This window comes from Alexandromys fortis, unplaced genomic scaffold, assembly GCF_014885135.2.
Source record: "Alexandromys fortis isolate MF-2015 unplaced genomic scaffold, M_Fortis_MF-2015_v1.1 scaffold_3, whole genome shotgun sequence".
Lineage (NCBI taxonomy): Eukaryota > Metazoa > Chordata > Mammalia > Rodentia > Cricetidae > Alexandromys > Alexandromys fortis.
The window spans coordinates 17,367,534-17,377,082 of record NW_026067909.1 but is presented as its reverse complement, the minus strand read 5'-3'; positions in this window follow the sequence as shown (position 1 = coordinate 17,377,082).

The following is a 9,549-nucleotide window of genomic DNA, read 5'->3' as shown; positions in this document are numbered from 1 at the left end:
TTTTTGGTTTTTCGAGACAGGGTTTCTCTGTGGTTTTGGAGCCTGTCCTGGAACTAGCTCTTGTAGACCAGGCTGGTCTTGAACTCACAGAGATCCGCCTGCCTCTGCCTCCCAAGTGCTGGGATTAAAGGCGTGCGCCACCACTGCCCGGCTAAGAAATCATTTTTTAATCAATCAATATTTCTCTCTCTCTCTCTCTCTCTTAGTTCCTCAAGACAGGGTTTTTCTGTGTAACAGCCCTGGACCGGATACCTGGAATTCTCTTTGTAGACCAGGCTGGCCTTGAACTCACAGAGATCAGTGTGCCTCTGCCTCCCAAGTGCTGGGATCAAAGATGCGTGCCACCATTACCCAACTGTTTTTTTTTTTTTTTTATGGGCATGAATGTGTTGCCTACATGTGTGTAGGTGCACCATGTGGGTGCCTGTGGATGGTTGTGAGCCACCATACGGATGATAGGACTCTGGTCTTCGGAAAGAACAGCACGTGCTCTTAACTGCTGAGCCACCTCTCCAGCGCCCAATTTTCATTAAACCTTAAAGGAATTGGCATCACTCTGCCTATATGATTTTTCAAAATATTTTAGTTTTGTGTGTATGGTAGTTTTGCCTGCAAGTGTTCACCACAGGTGTGCAGAACCGTTAGAGGCCAGGAAAGGGCACCAGAGCCCCCGACACTGGGGTTTCTGAGACTGTAGTCACTGTATGGGTGCTGGGAGCCAACCAAACCTAAGTTTTCTACAAGAGCAGCAAGTACTCATTGTTTCTTTGTTGTTTTGGAAACAGAGTCTCACTGTGTAGCTCTGGCTGGCCAGGAATTCACTCTCTAGAGCAGATTAGCCTCAAACTCACAGAGGTCTGCATGCCTCTGTCTGGGAGCCACCTCTCCTGGCTAATCCTTGTACTCTTTGACTGCTGAGCCATGTCTCCAGTCCCATAAACAGTATCACTCTAGATTTCAAATTCTAAAACTTTGAGGGGCAGATGAGATGACTCAGGAGGTAAGGGGACTTAGAGTCATGCCCGTCAACCCAAATTTAATCCTCTCAAGACCCTGGTGGCGGGAGGAGAAAACTGACCCAGTGGTCCTCCAACCCTCTCAGGAGGCATGGGACGTGTATCCCAACTCCCATACACAAGTTAACAAATGTAATTTTTAAAAGAGTAGTTCAAGTCCACCCTTGATGACACAGCAAGTTCAAGCCCAGCCTGGGCAACGTAAGATCGTCTCAAAAAAAAAAAAAAAAAAAAATCTTTGAACAGTAAAAAACAAGGGCAGGAGGGATGATGCAGTGCGGAAGGGCACTTGCTGCCAGGCCTGACTGACTGAGTGCCACCTCCACCAGCGCATGGCAGAGGAAGAAAACCAGCTCCCACAGGTTGTCTTTTCATCTCCATGTGTGCCATGGCATGGGCAGGCACGCGTACCCCCACACTCAATAAATGTATAAGAATACATAAAGATAAAAATTACACAATGTTTTAAGTACATTTACTATCTTGTGTTGGGCTACATTGTAGCTATTCTGGTCCCCCAGTTGGATTCTCCTGCATCTGGAAATTTCTCTCGAAAATTAAATGCTGAAGGTGAGACTAGGCCTGATGTTGTAGACTATGTAACTGTGTAAAGATGTGTTACATTTGTTTATGTTGCAGAATATTACTTTAATTATTTGAGGGTGTGTTACATTTGTTTATGTCACATCTGTTAAATTATGAAAAGATGTGTTGCCTACCTACGGCACCTGATTGGTCTAATAAAAAGCTGAATGACCAATAGCTATGCAGAGAAAGGGCAGGTAGGGCTGGCAGGCAGAGAGAATAAATAGAGAGAAGAATGAGAGGAAAGAAGAAAGAGGAGACAATGAGGGAGGAAGAGGAGGAGATGCCTGGAACCAGGCAGCCAGGCAGCTGCCAGCCAGACAGGAGAAAATCAGGAAAAGTAGGACATACAGAGAAAGAAAGGTAAAAGCCCCAAGGCAAAAGTTAGACAAAGAGAAGCAGATTAATTTAAGTTAAAAGCTAGCCAGAAATGAGCCTAATCTAGGTCAGGCATTTATAATTAAGGACAAGTCTCCATTCATGATTTAGGAGCTGGGTGGTAGTCTCAAAGAAAAAGTCTGGTACAGCCTGGGTGGGAGGAATAGAAACACTGTCTAGGGCAGCAGTTCTCAACCTCTGGGTCATGACCCTTTGGGGGTCAAACAACCCTTTCACAGGGGTCACCTAAGATCATTGGAAAACACAGATACTTACATTGTAATTCATAACAGTAGCAAAAATACAGTTATGAAGTAACAGTGAAATAGTTTTATGGTTGGTAGGTCACCACAACATGAGGAACTGTATTAAAAGGTCACAGCATTGAGAAGATTGAGAACTACTGTTCTAGGGGGATGAGGGGGCGGGAGGCATTACCTCACAGGTTTGATAACCAACCTCCAAGTTATATCAATGCATGTATATTTTCTAAGTTTTGCCCACCTTCCAGTAATCCTAAGTTTGATATAAGCAAGGCAGAGAAATTGAACGTTTTTCCCTCCCCAGTTCTGGTCAGACTTTAACCTATTTCCTTCCATCAGGTTCATCACTTTCTTTTTCTTTTCTGTTTTTTTTTTTTTTTTTTTTTCTTTTTTGAGACAAGATTTCTCTGTGTAGCCCTGGCTGTCCCAGAACTAGCCCTGTAGATCAAGCTGGTTCCAAACTCGGAGACCTGCCTGCCTCTGCCTCCCAAGTACTGGGATTAAAGGCGTGCAACACCACCATTCAACCCCTGTCAATTTCTTTTCATTGCATTTTATTGATTATGTGTGTAAGGCGTGTGCACACCATGCTGCACATGTGGAGATAGGAAGAAAACTTGCAGCACCAAATTCTCTCCTTCCACCCCGTGAGTCCTGAGGCTCCAACTCATATTGTTAGGCTTTGTGGCAAGCACCTTTATCCACAGAGCCATCCCATTGGCGCAAGATGTCATTTCCCAACTTTATCCACAGATTAAGTAAAATCTTACTCTAAAAAATAATTAGCAGCCCAGCATTTGAGAGGCAGGGGCCAGTGGGTCTCTGTGTCTGAGGTCAGCCTGGTCTACAGAGTGAGTCCCAGGACACTCAGGGCTATACAGAGATACCCTGTTTGAAAAAAAATCAGCAAGTTATGTTATGAATATGAACAAACTGAACCAGGTGTGGTGGCACACACCATTGATTCCAGTACTTGGGAGACAGTCAGGAGGATCTGAGCCCAGGCTGGCCTACAAAGTGGGTTTCAGGACATCAAGGTGTAGAGAGACCCTGTCTTAAAAAACAGAAAAACAAGCCAGACATGGGCACACACCTTCAGTCCCAGAGGCGGGTAGATCTCTATGTGAGTTCAAGGCCAGCCTGGTCTACAGATTCAGTTCCAAAGGCAGCCAGGGCAACACAGAGAAACCTTAATTCCAACAACCAACCAACCAGACAGATTCTAGTAGCCAGGGTGCTGGTTACAGAACACAGAGATGGGAGTTTCCTCCCTTCTGGCTAGTGCTTATACTGACATAGGTGCGGAGAGACTACTGAGAGAGAATTGTCATCAGTAGCCTTACTCAGTGTGAGCCCTGTGTGCCACACCACCAATCCCCATGTGTCTGCTGGGCCGGTTGTGACCAATCTGTTATGGGGTGACCAACTGCCTTCTGATTTCCACCAGAAAGAATTCCTGTTTGGTACTATAAATATGGCCTGAGACCTGGAGAAAGCCTAAGGAGGCAAGCTGCTGCTATTGTTTTCCTGTGGAGACATGAGATGCCCATCAAATTACCGTCTAAATAATTATGTCCATTGCAGGTGGATGTTTCCCAAATAACCAACACAAAAGCTTAATACGACTAATAAATAAATGCTCGGCCTACCTGCAGGCTTGAGAGCTCTGCCAGAGCATCTGCATGGTGGGCTTAGGGTTTTGACTCATGCAGACAGAAAAGGTTACAGATACACAGTGAAGACAGATCCAGACAGAACCAGCCTCTAAACAAGTCATAGTGTGTTTAAAAGTGTGTGTCGGCTTGGAAGAGAGAAGAAAGGGGTCTATAAGCATAGTTTAAAAATAATAGATAAAGTCCTTAAAGAGGGAGTAAAATAATATTTAAAAAAGAAATATAAAGATGAAAACTACACAGAGAGCCTGGATCCTGTATGTTATTGTGTTGTCTTTAAATGTTTTAGTTGCTAGGACATTCTGGGCTGTGAGAACTGCTAGATTAAGCCAACCTATGTAATTTGAAAATATCTTGACTTCAAAATTTAAGCCAAATGGTATATTGCTTTGGGGGAGGGATTATGCTTTTATTTCCACAGGAAAAGAGAGGTTGTGGATTCATTCCAGGTTAAAGAAATGCGGGTTTGATCAAGAAAGACCCCCTGAAATCCTGATTACAGACAAAAAATAAAATAAATCTAGAAGAACTACAAGACACATAATGTGTATTTTGCCTGCTCAAACATAAAACAAAAATCATCTTTGGCTAACTTGTTTACAATGCATAGTTTATGCCTGTATTAATGCAGATATGTATGTTAACTTTAAAAGTCTATGTATCGAAGGAACCAGTTATCAATGAAAACAGATGGTCCAGGCGAACTAACATCTCAAAATGCTTCTGTTTGTTACAGTCTCCTCAGAAATCTGCACCCAGAACAGCTTCAAGGCTGCTGGTTGAGATGATCCAGCCTCATAGAGAAACCCTGTTCCAGTCAGGACTTGATCTTTCTTAGGATCCCCCTATAGAACGAATTCTAATTGTTCTTAATAATAAAAACCCAGAGTCAGGTATTGGGGGTGAAAGCTGAAGAATCAGAGAAGGAGAGCGCCAGCCACCAGAGTTCTTAGCTCTACCAATGCTCAGACAGAATGGGGTCCTGTCTCTACAAATTCTCAGACTGAATGCTCTCTCTATGAACCTCAGATTGCATTTATCTCTGTGAATCCTTAGACTGCTTCTCAGACTGCATCCTCAGACTGTACTGAGCTCCTGTCTTCTCCCTCCTTATATTCCTCTCTCCACCCAGCCACATCACTCCTGTCTCCACCTCCCTAGTGCTGGGACTAAAGGCTTGGGATCCAGTGCTGGCCTCACTTTTGTGTGAGCTCTGTTTCTCTTTTAGACAGATATAATCTTGTGTAGCCCAGGGTGGCCTTGACCTCACAGAGATTTGTCTGCCTCTGTCTCCTGAATCCTGGGATTAAAGGTGTGTGTCATCACTGCCAGGTCTCTATGGCTGACTAGTGGTTTGGGTCTGCTTCTGATCGTCAAGTAAGCTTTATTTGTTAGATTTCAAACAAAATATCACTAAATACCCCAAATATTACCAGTACCCCAGTACTTCAACAGGAAGTAGTCTAGAGAGCTATGCCCACATTCCCTGGAAAAGGGTTATGGGTGTTTATTATCATTTAAGGGAGGTTGGTTACAAGTTGTTATTGGTCATAGGAAAAAAGCTGAACAGAAGGGATTAGATCCAGGGATCATGTTCTAAAAAGAAAAAGGAGATGGATATGATAGGATAAAAAGGTAGATTATTGAATATACTTTCAAAAGAAGCAACTACTAGTCTTAAATATTTTACATCACCATGGATTTTTATATATTGATACAAATTTAAGGTTATTGTTCTTATACTTTGTTTCTATCAAAGGAATATAATTACCTTTGTTTCTATTTTTGCTTAAGGTGTTATCTATACAGCACATACCTATACAGCTTGTCTAATTATGCAATGTGAAGCTTTAGTCCTTAAGAGCTATTCAGGATAATAAAGACACAGTTTAAGAGTCACCCATCTCTATCAAACTTATAGTCGTGCTAGTTAGGTTTTCTAGGTATTTAGAGATATATTTCAGATAGATAGATATTCTTCAAACACAATATGTCATTTAAAATAGTTTAATAACTTGTACTTTTTCCAACATAAGATGCATCTGCTCCTGGCAGCACCAACCTATTTCTAAAGAGGATGATGGGCATCAAAGAAACTCCATGTGGAGTTTCCTTTGTCTGTGGAAAAAGCCAGCCATTAGGACAAGAAACTCCCCTTGCCTTGATTCCTGACAGTATACTGTCCAAACTGGACCAACACAAAGCAAAAGTAAGTGACTACCTAACATTGCCAAGATGAGGTGGGACAGTCCTTTAAAATTCCCTGCTTCTCAAAAAAGCCTGTCAGTTACACTAGGCCTGCAGGCCAAAGATGGATGCCCCAAATGTTACAGAGAAACTTGGGGTGACTGTCTAGATAGCTAGATATTCCTGTTGTTAGGTAACATTTTGCCATTCTGGGGTCTTTGATGGAGTTGAAGACTAGTTATAGTAATAATTTTCCTTATTTATGATAAAAAGCAAATTAGGTATAAAACTTTAGACTCACCAAGATAAGATAGATAATAGAGTATTTTCTCTAATTTTGCCAAATACAAATAGATTGGTATTGTAACTATAATTCTTACTTGATAACTGTTTTGTTGTACATAATTTTACTGTGTTAAAGTTAAAACCTTCCTTTTTAATTAGACAAAAATGGAGAAATGCTGTGGAATAATCCTCTGTACACTGAATATGCATTACTCTCATTGGTTAATAAAAAGCTAAAAGGCCGGTAGCCAGACAGGAACTATAGGAGGGACGGGGACTCTGGAAAGGAAAAGGGTGAGTCAGAGGAGACACCAGCCAGCTGCTGAGAAGCAGAATGTGTAGAAAATGAAGTAATACGCCATGTGGCAAATCATAAATAAGAAACATGCGTTGATTTAAATGTAAGAGTTAGTAATGAAGCTGGGTGGTGGCACACATCTTTAATCCCAGCACTTAGGAGGCAGAGGCAGGCAAATTCAAGGCCATCCTGGTCTACACAGAAAGTTCCAGGCAGGCCAGGGCTACATAGTAAAACCCTGTCTCAAAAAGAAGAGGAGGGGCTGGAGAGATGAGTCAGGGGTTAAAAACACTGGCTGCTCTTCCAGAAGACCTGTGTTTGATTCCCAGCACCCACATGGCAGCTCACAACTGTCTGTAACTCTAGTTCCAGGAGATCTTATACCTTCACACCAATGTACATAAAATAAAGATATATATTTTTTAAGCAGAGACCAGGTACCGGTAGCGCTTGCCTTTGATCCTAGCACTCAGGGGGCAGGTGGATCTCTGTCAGTTCAAGGCCAGTCTACAGAGCTAGTTCTAGGACAGCTAGGGCTGTTACACAGAGAAACCCTAGCTCAAAAAAAAAAAAAAAAAAAGAAGAAGAAAAAAAAAAACAACAAACAAAAAAATTTAAAAATTTATAAAAGAGGAGAGGGGAAAAAAAGTTTTTGTTTTTGTTTGTTTTTGAGGCAGGGTTTCTCTGTGTAACTGTCCTAGAACTCGATTCCTAGACCAGGTTAGTCTTGAACTCACAGAAATCCCCCTGCCTCTGCCTCCCAAGTGTTGGGCTTAAAGGCATGTTCCACCACCGCCTGACTCCAATAAATACTTTTAAAAAGTTTTTATTTAATGTGCATGTGTCTTGTGCACTGTCTGTCTGTGCACCACGTACATGCAGTGCTGGACGAAGCCGGAAGAGGATGTCAGATCCCCTGGAACTGGAGGTTACAAGAATTGTGATCTGCCATGTGGATCCAGGAACTCAAACCCTGGGCCTCTGGGAAAGTGGCCAGTGTTCTGAACCACTGAGCCATTTCTTCAGCCCATAGATTTTAAAAAGAAGTCAACTCGGGTTGATTCTGTGACTCAGTGGGTAAAGGCACTTGCTGTCAAGCCTGATGATCTGAGTTCAAGCCTCAGGATCCATAGGGTGGAAGGAGAAACCTGATCCTCCAAGTTGTCATCTGACCTTCACATGCAAACTATGTCATGTGCTCTCACATGTGTCCATCTGACCTTTACATGTAAGCTACGTCATGTGCTCTCACACGTGTCTGTCAGCTTCCTTCATTTGCCCTCTACCTCTGCATACACTCTGACTCTTGTGTAAGTAAACACACACACACACACACACAATAACCTAATTAATTAATGTAATAACAAAAATTTAGAGAAGTTACCTAAGAAAGAAACCAGCAGACCCCAGGACCTACATCTCTCTAATTGTGTTAAAACTGGTACGCCCACCACACTCCAGTCTCATCTGGGTCTTGGCAGGAGGAATAACCCAGAGCTTCCTGGGGTGGTGGGAAGTGAACATCCATGCCCTTCCTGCTAAAGCCCAGGATTCAACTCTAGACAACAGGATGCAGGAAGGAACCCAGAAGCAAAGCCTCCTGTGGAAAGGGGTGGAGTCTTCCTTAGGAAAGAGAAGTTGCCTTCCTTAGAAACTGGGAGGAAGCTCTCACGTGTGCTCATTGGTTGACCCAAGAGTTGGATGCAGACAGCCTCCATCCTTCAGAGACTGCAGCTCACACTGCTTTCCTGTGTGCTACAAGGGCATGTCCGAGTGAGCGAAAACTGCAATCGTAATGTACATTGCATCCGGGAATTTAGCTAACTCAGTGTTGACATATTAGTGGGCACTTGTATATGCCTGTTGGAGATAGCGGATTCCTGAGCTGTGTGCCATGGCAAGCAGGCTAGCCTGGAAGTCACTACATAACCCAGGCTGGCCTTGAACTTGGAGTCATCCTCCTGTCTCTGCACTTTGTTCAGTGTTGGATTACAGGCATGCATCGCCATGGGAATCAGCAGCTGTTGTTTGTGTCTGTTCTGCATCTCCATTTCTTCTTTCAGTACCATTTTAAGGAACAGAGTGGGGAGCTGTACGGTTCATCTTCATTGTCAACTTGACGGGATCTGGAATCACTTAGGAGATGTGCCTCAGCATCTGTCAGTCATCTCCAAGGAGGTTTTCTCTTGAGGGGGCCCAGACAGGGTAGCTGAGATAGCCTCTCCTGCGGCCCAGGCTGGCCTCAGAATTGCTGCGTAGATGATGACCTTGAATTCCTCCCAGCTCTACCTCCTAAGTACTAAGAGTACACCTGTTTCTACCCTGCATGGTTTCATATCCAGAGAAGTTTAACTGATGAGAAAAGACCCATCCTGAATCTGTAAAGAAGAAAAAAGAAAGAAGCCATCACCTGCATTCATCTCTCTCACTTCCTCACTGGATATCGTGTGACCTCACACTCCTAGTGTCTTGACCCCCACACACACACACCACAACAAATATACATACATATACAAACACAAGTATGTTAATAAGTATAAAAATGTAAAGATATAGAATATATAGAAGCATTTATCCATTAGTTCCCATGCCCATGGTCAGCTCATGGCAGGGTCACAGAAGCCCCAGGGCAGGAAGCCAGAGGTTCTAGGCCTGGTTCAGTACATTTGAGTTGTACTTGTGTAAAGCTGATGAAACCTACATAGAACTGGTTTAACACCTGGTATTAGTGTCTATGCCTGGACTCCCAGTCACTTGGGAGGCAGAGACAGGTTCTTAGAAAACTCTAGGTCAAAAGAAACAAAATGAACTTGCAGATAGCAGAGACTTGATAATGGAATAGACAGTAAGCTTCAAGGGGACAC